This window comes from Panthera tigris, chromosome A1 (assembly GCF_018350195.1).
Source record: "Panthera tigris isolate Pti1 chromosome A1, P.tigris_Pti1_mat1.1, whole genome shotgun sequence".
NCBI classification, from domain to species: Eukaryota; Metazoa; Chordata; class Mammalia; order Carnivora; family Felidae; genus Panthera; species Panthera tigris.
In genome coordinates, this window is record NC_056660.1 from 97,884,963 (window position 1) to 97,903,099 (window position 18,137).

An 18,137-nucleotide genomic window follows, 5' to 3' on the forward strand; every position below is an offset into this window, starting at 1 on the left:
TCCAAAGAAAGGGCTGGATGAGATGATTCATATTTGAGAATGGTAGTCACCCAGTGGGTTTTAATCTTTAACTCATGCCTCCTTCCGTGCTTCCTCCAATAACTTGTGTGTTCCTACTAGCCAAATCTATTTATAAAAATCTTTGCTTTCTGTTGCTGGCAGATTATAATCAATATATGTTGAATATGTTTGTTCACACTGTATACACTATCTCCAGCTACTCCCTCTCAGAAGACAGGCTGTTTGCCTATCGCACTTCATCAGCCTCCGTCTTAAATTTACCAGATTCTCTAATCCTAACTCCTAAAACATATTATTTTAGCTTCTAATGAAAATGCTTCCACAGATTTGTGTTAATATATTCACAATTTCTGACTCTTGAATGTATATCCTAAAAGAAAAAAATAGTTGTGGTGCATTTTTCTTCTCTCCTCAAATATTGTGTGCCTGTGAGTGACTGGTATTGTGCTAGGAATCAGGGCACAATGGCGAACAAAAATGCATGAACCTGGTCCCCATGAAGCTCGCTTTCTGTTGGTGAAGGTACACACGCAACTCTATAAAAAATTTTAAAAATGAGCCGGGGCACCTGGGTGGCTCAGTCAGTTCAGCATCCGACTTCAGCTCAGGTCATGATCATGATCTTACCGTTCCTGAGTTCGAGCTCCACATCAGGCTCTCTGCTGATGACTCAGAGCCTGGAGCCTGCTTTGGATTCTGTGTCTCCCTCTCTCTCTGCCCCTCCCCCACTCGTTCTCTCTCTCTCTCTCTCTCTCTCTCTCTGTCTCTCTCTCTCTGTCTCTCTCTCAAAAATAAATAAAAACATAAAAAGAATTAAGAAAAAAATATGAGCCAAAAAGGTACAGACAGGGTCTGGCTTTGAGAATAGAAGGCGGGACCAGTTTTTTAAATGGAAGGGCAAGACCCGAGGAGGGACTGGGTGAGCAGGTGAAGTTTAGACTCAAGGATAACGGATTAGGACGAATTTGCTGCTGAAGAACAGCAGAGAGAACTGTTTTTAAAAAATGTGGAGTTATGTAGTGATAGGCAGTATTAAACACAGTAAAGCCAGTTAAGTATGAGAGAGAGTGAAATAGGGATGGTAGTTACTCTTCTCCATGGGAGGCAAGGAAAAAGTGACATTGGAGCAGAGGCTTGAAGGTGGGTTGGAACAGATTGGAGGAAATGAGCATAGGGATGATCTCTCTGGTTTGATTATTTTGAGTTTTGAGTCATGTAAATACTTTCCTTAATTAAAATAAATTTCAAGAATTCAAAAACTCTAAAATTGAACATAAACCTGCATAAATGAACCTAGCATGTTAGCAAAGTTGAAAACAGAACCCATACACAATAAAAATTTAATTCAAGCAACTTAAACAACACTTTATGGGATGTATCCTAAGGATAGAATGGCAGTAAAATCTTTATTTATTTTTATTAAAAATTATTTTTAATGTTTTATTTATTTTTTGGAGAACGGAGAGATAGGGAGGGAGAGAGAGAGAGTACATGCGGGGGGGGGGGGGCGGGACAGAGATAGAGAGGGAGACACAGAATCCAAAGCAGGCTCCAGGCCCTGAGCTATCAGCCCAGAGCCCTCCACGGGGCTAGAACCCATGAGCCGTGATATAGTGACCTGAGCTGAAGTCGGTTGCTCAACCAACTGAGCCACCCAGGTGCTCCAAGATTGGCAGCAAAAGCTTAAAGTTTACTTAGCAGTTTTGTTGTAAGTATTGTTAGTGGTATTGTAATTGTGAAAGTACCATCTGTATATCAGGAGATAGAACACGTGAGTTAAGATACTGATCTTTTGGGAATCAGATTTCACTGTAGAACAAGGCAGATGACAAAATGGGTATTGTTGGATATGAGGAGACCCTGTGTTAGGGTATGGGGGAAACGGGGTAAATAGAGTTTTGGTGAGATTTGAAGCTTTCCAGTTGTGGAGGATTTCTTTAAGGAGAATTAGAAATAAAGAGTTACGTATAGAAACTTAAAAATAGCTCATTAGCTTCACAGTAAATGTTTCTCAGGCCCGGTGGTGTTGAATGTGGCTTGAAAGCATAGGTGTGTTTTCTTACTGTATGTAGAGGGAAGGCCTAGAAACAATAACACCGTGATAGCAGTGAGCACACTAGTGCTCATAATGGGTTTTCTAAATACGTGACCTAACAGAAATGAATGAAATGACCCTACAGACATGACTATCTCCTGGTCTGGGCTGGAAAAGAACAAGGAGGTCTCATTATATGTTGTGCCAGACTCATATGCTCAAAGACTAATGGGGTCCCATCTTGTACACCTTGGCTGTATATATTCACTACTTGAATGCTAATGGAAAACCATTGTCCCTAAGCAGTGTTGGCTTCATAACATCGTGTCAGATCCTTCTGATGGCCAACTTGGCTTCGGAGTGGAGTTTAATCCAGTTCAGGGGTGTTGAGAAGTTGTCCTAGGAGAAATGCTGTAGAGTTAGCCTAAAATGGAAGTGCCTAGAAAAGGGCATAGACAGCCATGTAGAGACAGCTGGTTGTATGCTTTTCACTGCCAGACTCATTCTGCTTTTCCAAGAATCCATACATTGATGAAATTGTTTCTTTGGGAATGTCCTGATTGGGTGCTGGCTAGCTGCTGCTTAACCAAGGAAAAGAAACGAAGTTTACCGTCCTCACACTGTGTTTTTTCCTTCTCTGTTTTTATCTTCAATTAATAAAGTTAACCTATTAATTAGTTTCTCTTGTATATAAATAAAATAGCATACTAGTAAATAATGTCTCTAAAATTCTTCTTTGACATTTCCTAAGTTTGTTTTAAATTCATGAGATCCTATTATGTCTGAAAAAGTGTTTTACTAGGGAAAATAGGTCCTTTTTTTTTTTTAACTAAAGAGTCTACGTGAACAATATTCCTTTGTTGTAAGCATCTTTTTTGAGTTGATAACTAGCAGGGCTGATGACCTTAAAATTGGAGGACCATCCTTTTTCTTACGTATTCACCAATCCTTCCAAAATGCCCAAGACTGCGTTAACTAGCCTTCAAATAAAAGCAGAAATAGTGGGGTCGAACAGAATGTTGGTGAGATGTCAGAGGCTGCATTTAGAGAGAAAATGATGAGAAAATATCAAATATATATGATGAATTGGTTGGCATATAAAAAGAACTGAAAGCGAGTAATTACTGCAGTAAAAGGAAAGGGGAACAGAAAATAGCAGAGGTTTGTCCAAAGAAATAATAAATGGGTAGTTCAGTGTCATTCAGAGTGGGTTAAAAAAAAAAAAATTGCTCGACGAAAATGATAGTGGGGAAATGGTAGCATAAATACAATCCTGGTTGAAATTTCAACCAGTTTTGAATACTGCAAAGCTTTTGAATAATGTATGTAAATCAAGATGAGCCTTCAAAGTACAATGTTACTCTTGATGAAATGGGCCTATAAATTAGGAAGTATTAAAGGGATACTTCTAAAGAATGCTGCTGCCATGAAGTTTTGATTTGCCTGGTGTTAACGTAAACTTTTCTTACGTGTGTGGGACAGGACTGAAGGGAAAATACACAGACTCTTGAAAATGTAGATAAATGCAGAGTAAATGATTGTCTCATTCCCCAAACGGAACCCATTGGAACACAATGGAATGAAAACATAAGTAGCCTCCTCAGGAAAGCATAGCTCATAATGTAGAATAACATTACATTAGAATGGAGTCAACATTTTTGCAAAATTTGGGGGAAAAAAGTTCTTTAGCTGGTTTAACTTAGGCTGAGCCTGTCATTAAGAATATGGAAATAATCTAGTAGTGTCCGCAGAAATTGTGGTATTTTTAAGAAGACCATTGGAAAGCTGATTAGACATCGATTTGATTTGGCGTTTAAGAAAATTGGTAAAGGGAGCCAGGAGGGCAATTACGTGTATAGACTGAGTGTTGTTACACAAATGTACTGAGTCACTCTTAGCACTTAAACAAATGATTACCAGCAGAACGATGCATTTGAAATTCACTCCATGTTACTCTGGAACAAAGTTCTGAGGCCGACCATAAATCTTTTGTGTATGCTGAACACAAGCATGGGCTCTTTGAGTTTTATTTTTTTGGCATTACCTTAGTCATTCTTAAGTTAGAAAATCACTCAATCCGAGTTGGAAGGACATCTAGAGACATCAGCTAAATTACTTCTCTGCATCAGCTTACTACCTTGTGTGTAAACATTTCCAGGAACAAAACATTTTACAACTTCCCCAAGGCGATGGTTAAATCACTGCAGTTTATAAGCCCCAATAGCTAGGAGTTCAGCTCCATCTGGGTATTGTATTTGCCCTCATTCCTCTGTTGCCAACATGTCTTCTCCCATTTCATGTGGCTTCCTCGTGTTTTAGATTCTATTTTCCTTTATTCAAATAGATCTGTTTTCCTGCATCCCTCTTGGGGGTTTTTCTCATGTTCCAGTGCCACATTTGTCGTCTTTGGAGTTCTTCTCCGCATCCCCACATCTTCTTGTTTTCTCCCGAATCCTCAGTAAGTTTATTTTGGATGGAGGGTGAATGAACCCAAATGTTATAAATCAAGCTGGAAGGAAAATGAGGGATTAGAAAGTGTGAGTATCTAAAGGACTGTGTTCACCAAATGCAGGCTGTAAAGGCATTCTTGCAGGCTTAGGAGAACCTCCGTGTGGATGCCTGCCAACCTCTCTTAGGTTTACTTACCCAGGCGAGACTGTTGGGAATGCTTGCTGGCCAACACTCTATTAGCATACATACAGCTCTCTGTTGGAAAGTTTACAGAACGCATTAGAGTTCAGAGTATTTTTTTAGAAGCATGGTTGAGGGACTCCTTTAATGAATTGCATTTCAGGATGTTTCTATTCTTATGGGGACTGCCTGTAAAATATTAGCAAGTGGCCCCGAAGACCATGGGAGGTTGTGCTCTTCAAGAGGCCCTCCTGTAGGTAAATATTTTCCATCTAGTAGGGTATGACATCCGCTTGGAAGCTGTACCATTGCTCAAGTCCTGATTTTGTAAATCCCACAGAATATTCTATAGAATAACCTTTGCTTTATGTGGAATCACTGTCTAAATCAATTTATGAATAAATCTAGCGATTCTCCTTTTTGTGAGCTAAATCCTTGCTTCATTTATGTTGATAATGCTGAGTCCTGTTGTATTCACCATCAAGGCAGTCCCACGATTTGCTTAGCATAAGTGGATATTTTCGTGCTAAGTGAGGAGCACAGTTTATTCCAAAAGTCTGAGCTCCTGATAACTACAGGATTTTATTCTAAAAAAAGATCATGCATATTCATCAAGTTTTTGGATAAAAATAAAAGCAGTATTTTAATTTACAATATTTTTTATTAATAGAACTGCTGCCTACTTATGTTTATGGGGAGTTACCATTTGCAGGAGGTATAGAGGAAAGTATCAGTGTCTATCAGGAAAGAATTTTATTGTAGAATCATTGCTGAGGGGCAGATTACTCTTTTGGATGACCCAGAAGTGGGAGTACTAAAGGTTTGAGGTCCTAGCTCAAGCATAATGAGTAAGGGTTTTGAGAAACATATGAATGCATCAAGAGGTTAATTGATTACTGAAAATTCTTTATACCTGCAGAAATAAATGTATCATTTAATTACAGTGTGCTGAGTTTAGCTCTTACAGATAATGAATAAAAGCCATCTTTTTTGTGAGTGCATGTATGCACACTTGTGTGCATGTTCTCTCCTATGGGATGATGAATTATGAATAACAGTGCTGTGATTACACATGTTTAAAGGGAATAGTGTTTTTCATGCCATCAAGTCATAAAATCTGTTGTGGACCTTGACGCTACAGTCTTTTGCTATTCCTGCCTCTGGCCCCTTGTAAGCCTTTCCTTCGGTAAGAAGATACACTTTTTGTCCAAAAGGCCAGATAGTAATGATTTTAGGCTTTGTGGACCACATGGTCTTCTTTGTAACTACTCAGCTTTGCTCTTGTAGCTTGAAAACAACCACAGGAAATACAGAAACAAATGGGTGGACCTGGGTTCCAACGAAACTTTATTTTCAAAAACAGGTGGCTGGTAGGATTTTGCCCGTAAACTATAGATTACTGACCTTTGTTCTAGGTGTCTGTGTCTTGCTCATTATTAGACATTTCTGCCTTTTGTAGAGGTCCTGAGGATATTTCACATTCTGCCAGAAGAATGTTTTTAAAGGTATTTTTCAGGCCCTTCCAAGGTAGCACAGAAGAGCTATGCTGCAGTGTTTTGGTTTTTTTTTTTGTTTTTTTTTTTAAGTTTATTTATTTATTTATTTATTTATTTATTTATTTATTTATTTATTTATTTTTGAGAGAGAGAGAACACAAGTGGAGGAGGGACAGAGAGAGAAGGAGACACAGAACCTGAAGCAGGCTCCAGGCTCTGAGCTGTGAGCACAGTGTGCCCACAATGGGCACACTGTGGCCCAGTGTGGGGCCTGAACTCCAGGACTGTAAGATCATGACCTGAGCCAAAGTTGACGCTTAACTGAATGAGCCACCCAGGTATCCCTGCAGTAAGTGTTTTTAAATGCCCAATTGTATCACACAGGGAGAGTGGAGTACCAGTTCTCCTGGGTAGGTGCTGATATTACCTCCAGAGAAGTTCTGCAGTGTGTGACAGACAGAGGTATGGCAGGGTTTGGGAAGCTTTAGGTGTGGTGTACATCTGGGGCCATGGGCCTTGGTTTCCTCAGTGGCAAAGGAGGATATTGGGACTAGACAATGTATAAATTTTTGCCAGCTCTAGGATTTTGTGATTTTAAATTAAGGTTCTTGGCAAACCTGATTGTGTAGGCAGTCTCGGATCTCCATGTTTCACTTGTAAGCCATTTTCCTCAGAACAAACAGCAGACTCTGGTAACTTTGGAAGGAGAACACATTTCTTGTTTCAACATTAGGAATTGATGAGAATTACCACATTTACGGGGAGTTTTAAATACAGTTTTGGAATTCTCCATATATTCACTGCTTATCTGCATGAGACTGATCATGGCCTTAAGGATATTTATGGGTATTTTTCTTTGAAAATTGGTAGCTATGGGGGCGCCTGGGTGGCTCAGTCAGTTTAAGCATCTGACTCTTGATTGTAGCTCAGGTCTTGATCTTAGGGTCATGATTTCAAGCCCCGTGTTGGGCTGGGCATGGAGCCTACTTGAAAAAAAAAAAATTGGCAGCTATAATGAATATGTATTTTTTAAAATTGGCTTACATTTTTGGTGTGATTTATGTCATTGTTTCTAAGAGTAACATTTCTTTTTACACTTTAACACGTATGAAATCAAAGTGTGTCATACAACTACTTTCATCTATGTAACAATTGTGATGTAGTTATTGCCTATATTTGGGCATCAAAATTTGTATCACTGTATGAATATATAGCTAAGTAATGATATTGATAACCTCATAACCCCCAGCTTGCAAGGGAATCCTGAAAACAATCAGTGAAGCACTATTTAAAAATGTGACCTCATTGTCAAATCACTCTTGTATACTGGAAAGTAATGTTAACGTTCTTTGTCAACTATACTTAAAATGCTGTTTCACCAAGGATTTTATGGCACAGAGGACAATTTTTTTGTAGAAAATTATGGACCTAATGACTCTGAATTGATGAGGATTTTTGAATCTGAATGTGAAGAAATGTTGGTAATTTGTTTGTATTTCTTTTTACATACACACCAATAATATGAGGAGGAAAAAAACCCCCCTAGGTCTAATAAAGTTATAATGAGCTCTTTTCGTAACATAAAATTGCAAGTAGTAAACAGTGTTGTGACATAATTTAGTTGGCAGTGGTATATTTTTGTTCTTAGTGGTACATAAAGTAACAGTGTGTTCTTATAATGACATATTACATTCATAAATATGCTACTATTAAGATGGGAAATGTTTGAGCATTTAGAAGAAAAAAAATTATGAAATATGAAAAGAATTAGGGGCAAATTAAGACAAAAGGAGACTTTATTTTGCTTTTCAGTGCTGAGAGGAGTAAAGAATGAGAAACATACACTGAGACCTTGATGCATGCTTCTGTCAGAGAGGAATGAGCTTAAGATCACCAGTACAATGTATAAGAGCCCTTGAAGACCTTTGATCCTGCCTGTCTTTTGCCTCCATGTTCCTGGCACCCAGCGCAATGGCTGGTTCAGATCTGGCTGCCCATAATTTTTTGATGAGTGTGAGGATAAGTGGTTGCTAGAGCAAGAGGTGTACCTGGGGAAAGCTGAGGCCATATTGTCCCTCATGTTGATGTGAGGAACCTCAGAAACCACCCTGGTGACAAATGTTAAGTCCTCCTTTGGCTCTGAGGGTTCAGAATATTTATAAAAGTTACTCTCACACTTGATCTCTCTGAGTTCACCTTAGACAAAGAACCAGGAGTCAACAGCACTGATATTTAGGATCACAGGTGTTTGTATTGAAACAGCGGCCTTGACAACCCAGTATAACCTGCTTGAGTTCAATGAGAAGCAAGCATAAGCTGTCACTGAACTTTTCCTTTTTTAATAACTCGGCAATTAAGAACTTGGCCCAACACTTTCTAAAAGTAGTCCATGATGAGACCATCCTTTGAAGCATTAGCCTGAGACAAGAAATAGAAAGCCAAGGTTATCAGTTTCTGTACCAATTTTGATAGAAGCAGATGCTAACTACACAGAATTCTTGCTGAACTTGTTTCCATATGGTCTCCAGTATGTCTTGTTCTTGCAATTTTTAGAGGCTGGAATACTTTGGGAAGCTTAGGTGTCATCACCACCCAAGCAAAACCAAATTCTTAAAAAAACTTACAAAAATCTTTTTGGTGAGAGAAATGAATTTATTTCAAAAAATAGATGTTAAGGTGTTCAGACGAAAGCTTTCCTGGGTACTTAGAATTTTAGCATATACATGGGAGTCTGCTTCCTTTAAGATCCTTCCAATATAAAGTTACCTAATTGTAGATCTTTATTGATGTTCTGCTTTTGACATTGTATACTATAGGAATAAATAAATATAAAAACAGAGTTTAGTTGAAATGACAGCAATGTATATTACAGAATTAGAATATTGTTGTGCATACATAAAGATTTGGATTGGGTGGAGAAATTTTTAATGATAAAAGAGGATAGAGCAGAAGATCAGTGAGGGCCAAAAGACGCACAGAAGCCTTTTTAAACTTCATCTTCAGAATTTGGCAGACCAAAATGCAAGGGTGGAGTGATTCCATCAAGGGGGCTGTGTGAAATCTGGGAGGCTAAGAGGAGGTAAGTGGCCGGAACACAGGGGGGAGCAGAAATCTGGGAATAGAGACAAATAACTGAATAAAATCATTGCTAGAATGTTCCACAATTAACAACAGCATGCACACCATGAAGTAGGCTCTGTCCAGTGCTGGTGATTCACTGGTTGACAAGCCAGATGGAGTATCTGCCATCAGGTGACTGACATTGTAGTTGGGTACGGCAAACAAAAAAAACAAGTAAGCAAATAAGTACAAGAAGCAAGTTTGTGGTTAAGTAATATAATCAGTAATACTACTAATACTATGGTGGGGAGGATATGAACTAAATACTATGACAGTGAATATTGGACATGGGGGCTATTTTAGGTAGGGTAGTCAGGGAAAGCATGTCTAAGGTGTTGACTTTCAAACCAAGATCTAAAGGTTGAGAAGGAGCCAGCTGAGTAAGGGAGAGGGGAGGAGAGAAGGGGTAAACAGAAAGAGATGGATAGGTTTAAAAAAACAAACAACTTTAGAGCCTGGAACAAAGGAAGGAAGCCAGGCAGGGGCTCACGATGAACTAGGCAGGTAAACAGGCCTCAGGTAATGGTGGACATTGAAGGGCAGAGTAGAGAATTTGGATTTTGTTCTAAGTGCAATGAATAGAAATTCTTGGGAGAGTTTTAAGGAAGAATATGATAAAATAGAACTTAAATAATTTAAAGATTATTCTGGTTCTTGGGTATATAGCAAATTGAGGGGGAAATCCTCACCATCCTCATCAAGCTCATACCTACATAGCACTTAACTGTGTATCCCACAGTATTTTAAGCACTTTATAATTATTATCTCATTATATCTTCATAACAACTCCGAGGTAGATATGGTTAGTAATCCACCATTTTATTATTTATTTATTTATTTATTTATTTATTTATTTATTTAAAAAAAGTTAAATGCTTATTTTTGGGGGAGAGAGAGAGAGCACATGCACGAGCGAGTGGGGGAGGGGCAGAGAGAGAGGGAGACACAGAATCCAGAGCAGGCTCTAGGCTCCAAGCTGTCAGCACAGAGCCTGATGTGGGACTTGAGCTTACAAACCTTGAGATCACGACCTGAGCTGAAGTTGGGACACTTAACCAACTGAGCCACCCAGGCACCCCATTAATCCACAATTTTCAAGATAAAGGTACTAAGACAGTACTAGGAGGTCAATTACTTTGGCCAGGCTTCCATAGTCAGTAGATGCTCAGACCAGGCTTTGACCTGAAGCAGTCTGTGCTCTTAATCACTGTACTGTCCATTCAGTAGGAACCAGGACATGATAGAAGCTTACTGTAGTTGATGAGAGAGAAGCTACTATCTTGGACTTGAGTGTAGGACAGATAGGACTTGGTGATGGGTTAGAGGCTAAGTAGGGGGTCAAGGGATGGCAACAGAAAGGAATAAGTCAAGATTGGTGGCTAGATGTCATATCATGGCTTATAGAAAGCATTTAAAGTCAGAGAAAGTTTGTGTTAATGAACTGGAACATCATGGAACAGTATTTTGGGTAAGTGTAGTGATACAGGATGCTTGTTTGAGAAAGATAGGTTGGGTGGTACTGGGAATAATGAATCAGAATTGGAAAATCTGAGAGGCAGGAAGTCTTCAAGGAGTCTGTAGGGACTCCTGTGTGAGAAGTTGGGAGGCTTACATCAAGCAGATGGCTTTGGGATTAGAAGGGAAAACATGGCCACAAGGGATGTATTTAAGGAAACTTTTTGTCTTTGAAGCATCCTGGAAATGAAAAATGCATCAAAAGGTGTACCTAAGAAAGCTGTGGAATCTTTGGTGGTGACCTGGATGTAGTTTGTAATCATTGGTCACTTCTGTTGTGTTTCTACGAGGCGTGTACGCGCTTAGGTTTGATTGAACCCAGTGTCTCGGACCAGCCATTTTCAAATCAGCACCCATGCCTTTAAGAATGTATCCTGCACAGGACTGAAATGTCAAAATGAAAACTCATGTCCCGCTCATGACTTGGAAATGAAAAGTGTGTTTTCTGTTAAAGTTGAATTTAATAAACACTTATTAAGAGCTTATTCTAGGTCATTGAGATGCCAGAGATACAATAGTGGCAAAAACAGTGCTAAATTACTGCCCACCTAAAGCCGTATTTATACTCTAGAAGTTTCTTTGTGCTTTGTGTTTTGTGATGCACAGACCCACAATGCAAACAGAAAGAACATACATGGGTGTTAAAAATAATATCGCTTTCATACCGTTCTTCATAAATCCCAAAGAGTAAAAGTAAATATAGCTAATGTATCCCAACATAAAATTTCCACAAATTTCCCTTAAATGTCAAGTAATTGAACTAAAATACCCAGAGCTTCATTTTCAGAGGGATGTTGGGAGACAGTTTTTAAGGTAACTTTGATAAACCCTGTTGAGATTTGTTCCAGTTGGTATTTTGAGCAGAATAAACTCAAAACCTGACACATATAAATATCAAATACCAACAAAAATGAAAATACTTTCCTTTATTTAACACGTTAAGTGTTAATTTTCTGTGTTCCACAGATTATAGATAAAAGTATAGATGCTGCGGGGCTCCTGGGTGGCTCACTCAGTTGAGCATCTGACTTAGCTCAGGTCATGATCTCGTGGTTCCTGGGTTTGAGCCCTAGATTGGGCTGTCTGCTGTCAGTATGGAGCCTGCTTCAGATCCTCTTTCCTCTTCTCTCTCTCTCTCTCAAAAATAAACATTAAAAAACAAAAAGCGGGGATGCTTTGTGTTGCTCTACAGGAATTTGCCATTTGCAGAAGATAGCAATGACCTGTAATTTTTTTCTATCCTCTTAACAAACTTTAAAATTCTATTGAAACAGAATTAACATACAGTATTATATTAGTTTCAGGTGTACAATACGATTCAACAATTCTGTACATTCCTCAGTGCTCATCACTATAAGTATATTCTTAATCCCCTTTATCTGTGTCACCACCCCCAGCCACCTCCCTTCTGGCAACCATCAGCTTATTCTCTATAAGAATCTGTTTTTGTCCAATTATCTTTGCTTTTCTTTGTTTCTTAAATTCTACATGAGTGAAATCCTACGGTATTTGTCTTTCTCTGACTTATTTCACGTGGCATTATACTCTCTAGGTCCATCCACATTGTTGCACATGGCAAGATCTCATTCTTTCTTATGACATATTACTCAGCCATAAAAAAGAATGAAAACTTTTTTTGGGGGGTGGATTAAGTGTTGTTCAAATGAGGACAGAGACAGAACAGCTGTTGGCTGCTGCTGGAGTGAAATCAAGTGCTCATGTTTGCACGTCAGACAGTGTTGTGAAACCCTAGGGGTGATGGTAGTGTAAGACTTGTGCCTGCAGGGGGGGGGGTGTGGGAGGGTGGGAGGGGTGGGGTGGGGTGGGGATATGTAAATGAGCCAATGATAAATCAAGTAGGAACAGCCCAGGCCTGAGCCTGGTGGTGCCAGACTCAAATTCATTCCTTAATAGGAGACTTGGGGAAAATAGGCTAACCATCTTGGCTGTGATCACAAGAGCAAAGAGAGCTGTTTTTGTGCTTTAGAGGAGAAAGAGTGTGACATGGTGAGAGAAAAGATTTGCTCCCTCAGATTATTGCTGTCAGGCAAATTGTAGCTGCCTAGGTGAGAAATGGTCCAGTCTTAGGCTAAAACAGTGACAGACAATTGAAGCTAAGGAAGGTGTGTAATGATCAGACCTTCGCATTTTAGAGCTGTATGGTGCCTTACAGATAATCCCCCTAAATGTGAAATTGCAATGATACCATCTACTATTTGAGTGACATTGGACCAGTTGTTTTTTTTTTTTTAATATTGCTGATGGCCGGTTTTGATAATTTATCAAGTAGTGTCCCAGTGCTTTTTTAAGACTCTAGTGAGATGATGTATGTGTCTGTAAACCACTTAGACAGTAGATAGTAAAGGTATAATTACAGTAGAGGTTTTGAGGAAAGAAGTGACAGGTTTTGGCAATAGACTCCATGCGCACAGTTCAAGAGATGAGTCAGACATCTTTAGTCATTAACATTTCTGTTCCTTTTTGGTCATATGCATTTTTGAGACTCTGTAAATGTGGATAATTAACATTCGTTTGAACATTAAGTGGCATATTGGTAAAATAGTTTTCTCTGTTGACCTTTTGTACTGTGACTCCCAAACATCCCAGTAGCTGGAAAAGCAGTTGTTTGCATTGATTTTGATTATTGTTTGCTGTCATTTGCTTCACCCAAATATCAGGTCATTTGTTCCTCATTTACCTTCTCCACTGTGCAGCGTCTGAAAGATTTCACTCAATGTGCAGGTCTTAGTCTTGCTGTACGTTGTTGTCCATGGATCCCCTTGTCACCTTCTTCAGCTAGGTTTGCTGGTGATGGCCTTGGGGAGGCAGTTTATTTTAAGCAGTGTTTCATGGAATCATTAGGTAGCTCTTTCACACACACTGTTGCAGAAAGAGTCCAGGTACCTTGGTTTGCCGAGAGAAACCTTGAACAATCCTCTCCGATAAATAGCTCGGGACCCCAGCCCCAAGTCGCCTTCTTGTGAACACATTGGTGCCTGTGTAGCAAAAGGATGTTTTATTTCCATATAAACAGCAGAAAAAGGAATTCGAGTTTACTGGATAAAAAGTCTGGTTTTGGGGCACCTGGGTGGCTCAAGTGGTTGAGTGTTGGACTCTGGATTTTGACTCACAATTTGTGAGATTGAGTCCCGTGTAGGATTCTGTGCTGAGAGTGCTGAGCCTGTTTGGGCTTCTCTCTCCCTGCCCCCCTCCCCCCCCCCACCTCTCTCTCTCTCTCTCTCTCTCTCTCTCTCTGCCCTTCCCTGCTTGTGCTCTCTTTCTCTCAAAATAAATAAACTTGAATAAATAAATAAATAAATAAAAAGCCTGGCTTTGACACCCTGTTCTCACTTCTGCAAAACAAGTGTTTAAATTAAAAAATCTTGAGTATTTACCCTCAAAAAAAATCGGCTTCTTACATATTTTATTGATACACCTTTACAACATATGTCCTGAATTGGCCAAAGGGAAATAGAAGAATTCTGTAACAGATAACTACTGGTGCCCAGATCAATGTCCTGCCAAGATAGTCCAATATAGGTGAGTCATGGGATCAAGTAGCCAGAGAGAAGTTTGGTGAGTTCAGTGCCACAACGTGAGGGTCTGTTATGCAGTGGGAAGCAAACTCATGAATGTCCACTGATGTCCTCTCAGCCTTCCTGGATTCGCCTGTAGCTAAAGGATGACACAGTTTCTGGAACACTGACACCTTTCCACCATAGAACTATCTGCTTCTCTCTTGGGTGACTGAGATTTTTCTTCAGTACTAGGAAAGATTGGATTTGGTGTTACTGTGCCTTGAGGTACTGTTCACAAATGGGAGTGGTTGTCAGTGAGTAAATTCCCCAGCCCCAACACAGTCTTCAGGTGTGTTTCACACCCAGAGGCCTGTAGTGGACTGAGACCCAGTATCCACAGAGGTTATGTACTTCTTGACACATGCCTTAAAGAATTTTCTCCTTTCCCTTTCTCACTTTTTTTCTATTCCATCATTTGTACTTCCTGGGACACCGGTGAAGAACCAGCCTGTGCTAAGATATGTGTTTCAAAGTAAGACTCAGTCATGAAGTGTAGACTTGATTTTCAAGGCTGCAGGGAGCCAATTACGAATTTTAAAGCAGGGGAAAAGATGTGATCTGATTTACATTTCAGAAAGTTCACGGTCTGAAGTGCAGAGAATATATTACAGTAGGACAGGACTGGAGGCAAGAACAGTAGGAGGTTGTTGAGTTAATTTGGGCAGGAAATGAATATTTTGGAGGAAAAAGGCATATAGAAATGACAGTTCCTTAACCTTTAACACAGTAACACCTTTCTCCAATTTGGGGGTCAGTCTTTGTGAACAACCCAGCCAAGTTCCATGGGTGAGTCAAGTATCAACTTTGTTACTCTTGTTGATGATTATTTACCGTTACCTATTGCCTCATCATCCACTCTCAGGATCATTGTAAGGTCTGTGCTGGTGCTCAGGCTTTACTCCGTGTTAAACAGACTGACTCATGCTGCAGGAGAGTCTAAACATGCTTGAAATCTCACTCTGGAGCACCAAGGAGGGTTTGGCGCCCCTTCCTAAGAGGCTGTAGCTGGCCATTGGAGGATCTGGGTCCTCTTCTTGGAGTTGAGTCCCATGAGGCACTCACTAAGTGGACAAATTATGTAAAACAGCCTACGATGACTAGTGTCATTTGCTGTCATTTCTTACATGTATATTTAGCCCTGTTAATGTAAATGATGCCCTGTTGGTTTACCCGGAAGACCATGACCTAACAATTTGGGTAAACTGCTACCCTGAAATGTGGGTAAGTTGGTGGTGTTCAGGCTGTGATTTACTGGTTTAAGCAGCTGTACTTCTCATTGGGTTGGAAGGGGACCACAGCTGTGGTGGGGCCTTGGTTCGGTGACCACCACATTTTACCTGTTCATCATTAGTGACTGCTTATGCTGTTTCCATGTCTTGGCTATTGTGAATTACACTGCAATACATGTGGGGGTGCATATAATGCTTGGAGCTGGTGATCTTATTTCTTTCAGATACATACCCACAAGTGGAATTGTTGGATCACTTGGTAGTTCTATTTTTAATTTTTTGAGGAACCTCCATACTGTCTTCCATAGTGGGTGTGCCAATTTACATCCCCAGTGAGTTAATGACTGTGGTATTCAGGGAGGTTATGTGACTTAGAATGTAAGATGGATTCTTCACCTGGCTATATGCCTCACCAGCTTGGACTACATAGTGTCTTATTTTGTCTAGGCTTTTAAGCTGGGTTCTTGGTGTCATGGACCCTTCTTCAGTCTTCAGAGTTAGCCATATAGGCTCTTCACATGTTTTTGCTTTTATCAGATTGCCTTCTTCTCTGTGATCAAATAGCCCTGCTTCTCTCTTACAAGAACACTTGGGGTTGCATGTATGGCTCATCCAGATAACACAGAATAGTTTCCCTACATCAAGATGCTGAACTTAGTATCTGCACATTTTCTCTTGCCATATAAGATAATAATCACAAGTTCCAGGGATTAGAACCTGCATATCTTTGGGAGTCCTTATGCAGCCTGTGGCAGTTCCTTTTTCCAGGGTGTTCCTCTGAGCCAGTTTCCTTAATCTCACATTTTGATGAACCAACAAAATTTTCTAGTCTGTGAGTTTTTTGGAAATTACTGAAATATGAACAATATAAGTAATGATTAGGAGTTAAAATGATTTTTTTGGGGTGAAGGGGGGTCTCCTGGATGACTCAGTCGGTTGAGCATCCGACTTCGGCCAGGTCATGATCTCACGGTTGGTGAGTCTGAGCCCCACATGGGGCTTGCTGCTATCAGCAGAGGGCTCACTTCAGATCCTCTGTTCCTCTCTCTATGCCCCTCCCCCACTTGTGTTCTCTCTCAAAAATAAACATTTAAAAAATGATTTTTTTTTTGCCAATAATATTTGCACAAAACCCATCCTGAGTTCATGTTCATGTAATGGAGAGAACTCAGAAATTTGACTGTAAAGTACACATTAAGTTTAAATCCTATTTCACTATTTACCAGCCTTATAAACTTGGACAAATTATTGGGCTAATCTGACCTCATTTATCTTATCTAAAAAAGGTTAATAATACCTCACAGGATTATTGCAAAAATTAATTAAGCTGATAACTTACGTAAAAGACTTTTTAAAAGTCTTAGTCAAATGTGATCTGTATTATTTATTGCAAAATTGCAATTAAAGACATTTTGCCAGTATGTTATTTTAGTTTCTTTGTACATAGGCTTTCTGAGAAGTGTGATTCAAAGGAGAAATGGCCTTCAAAATCTGAACCCCCAATAGACGTGCCTATCTATGAATGCTGCTTTTCAGGCATTGCTAACACATATAAATTTGAGAGAACTTTTCTACTTGGTTGTTTCCATTTATAATATTTGTAGATCCTGGGAGAGCAAATCTTTTGTTTTGTTTTTATCTGGTCTGTAAACTCAGAGTCTTAAAAACTATTTGAAACGGTGTGCAGTGTAGGTGGATCTAAGTTGCTTTATTTGAATTTGTTCTATAACATCACGGTCTTCACACCTGTCCTGTGGTTCTCCTCTTCTACTGATCTGTGTACCTCCTACATCCTTGTCAGCAAAAGTGTAGCCACCAACCATATACCAAGGCAGGCATAAAAAAGAAAGACATGGGCCCCGTACGCCCATCTTGCCAACTGGCACACTGCAGTGTAGAGATGGCTGTATCTGTGATGATCAGAGACAACGATCTGATGAGTGAAGGCTGCATTCTTTTAGAAGGGAGTTAGAACAGCAGTATTTGAGTGAGTGCTCTGGATTACAATAGCCGAGGAATAGTCCTTGAAATGTACATGTTTAGGTATTTGCTTCATAATTTCATGAAATTTCCCTAGTAGGTGTAAAAATCACTGAGAGTCGTCTAGTCCCCTTTCTTCTGCAGTTCTGCTTACCAAGGATCACCTTACTTAATACCAAACTCATAAGTATATTGATGATCACATCTATAAATATATTTGTTGAGAATGTTGGGGTTAGTGGTCCTTGTGTTTGGAAATGGAGGTTCAGAGATTTATCACCATCCTTTTCAGAGGAGTTAATGTGTAATTCTATCTCTGGCACTTGCTGTGGGAGTGTGGGCAGTCGAGATTTGTGGCCTCGTGATGATGATCTCACAATCGGAGCTGGTATTGGATACTGCTAAGTTATATTTTTTGTTGGTGGTGGTCGACCTAGGAATATTTACACTAGTAATGCTGTGGAATTTCAATGGTTCAAAAATACTTCAAACTGCTTTAGAATGCAACTTAGGCTATTTGTTGAAAATGAAA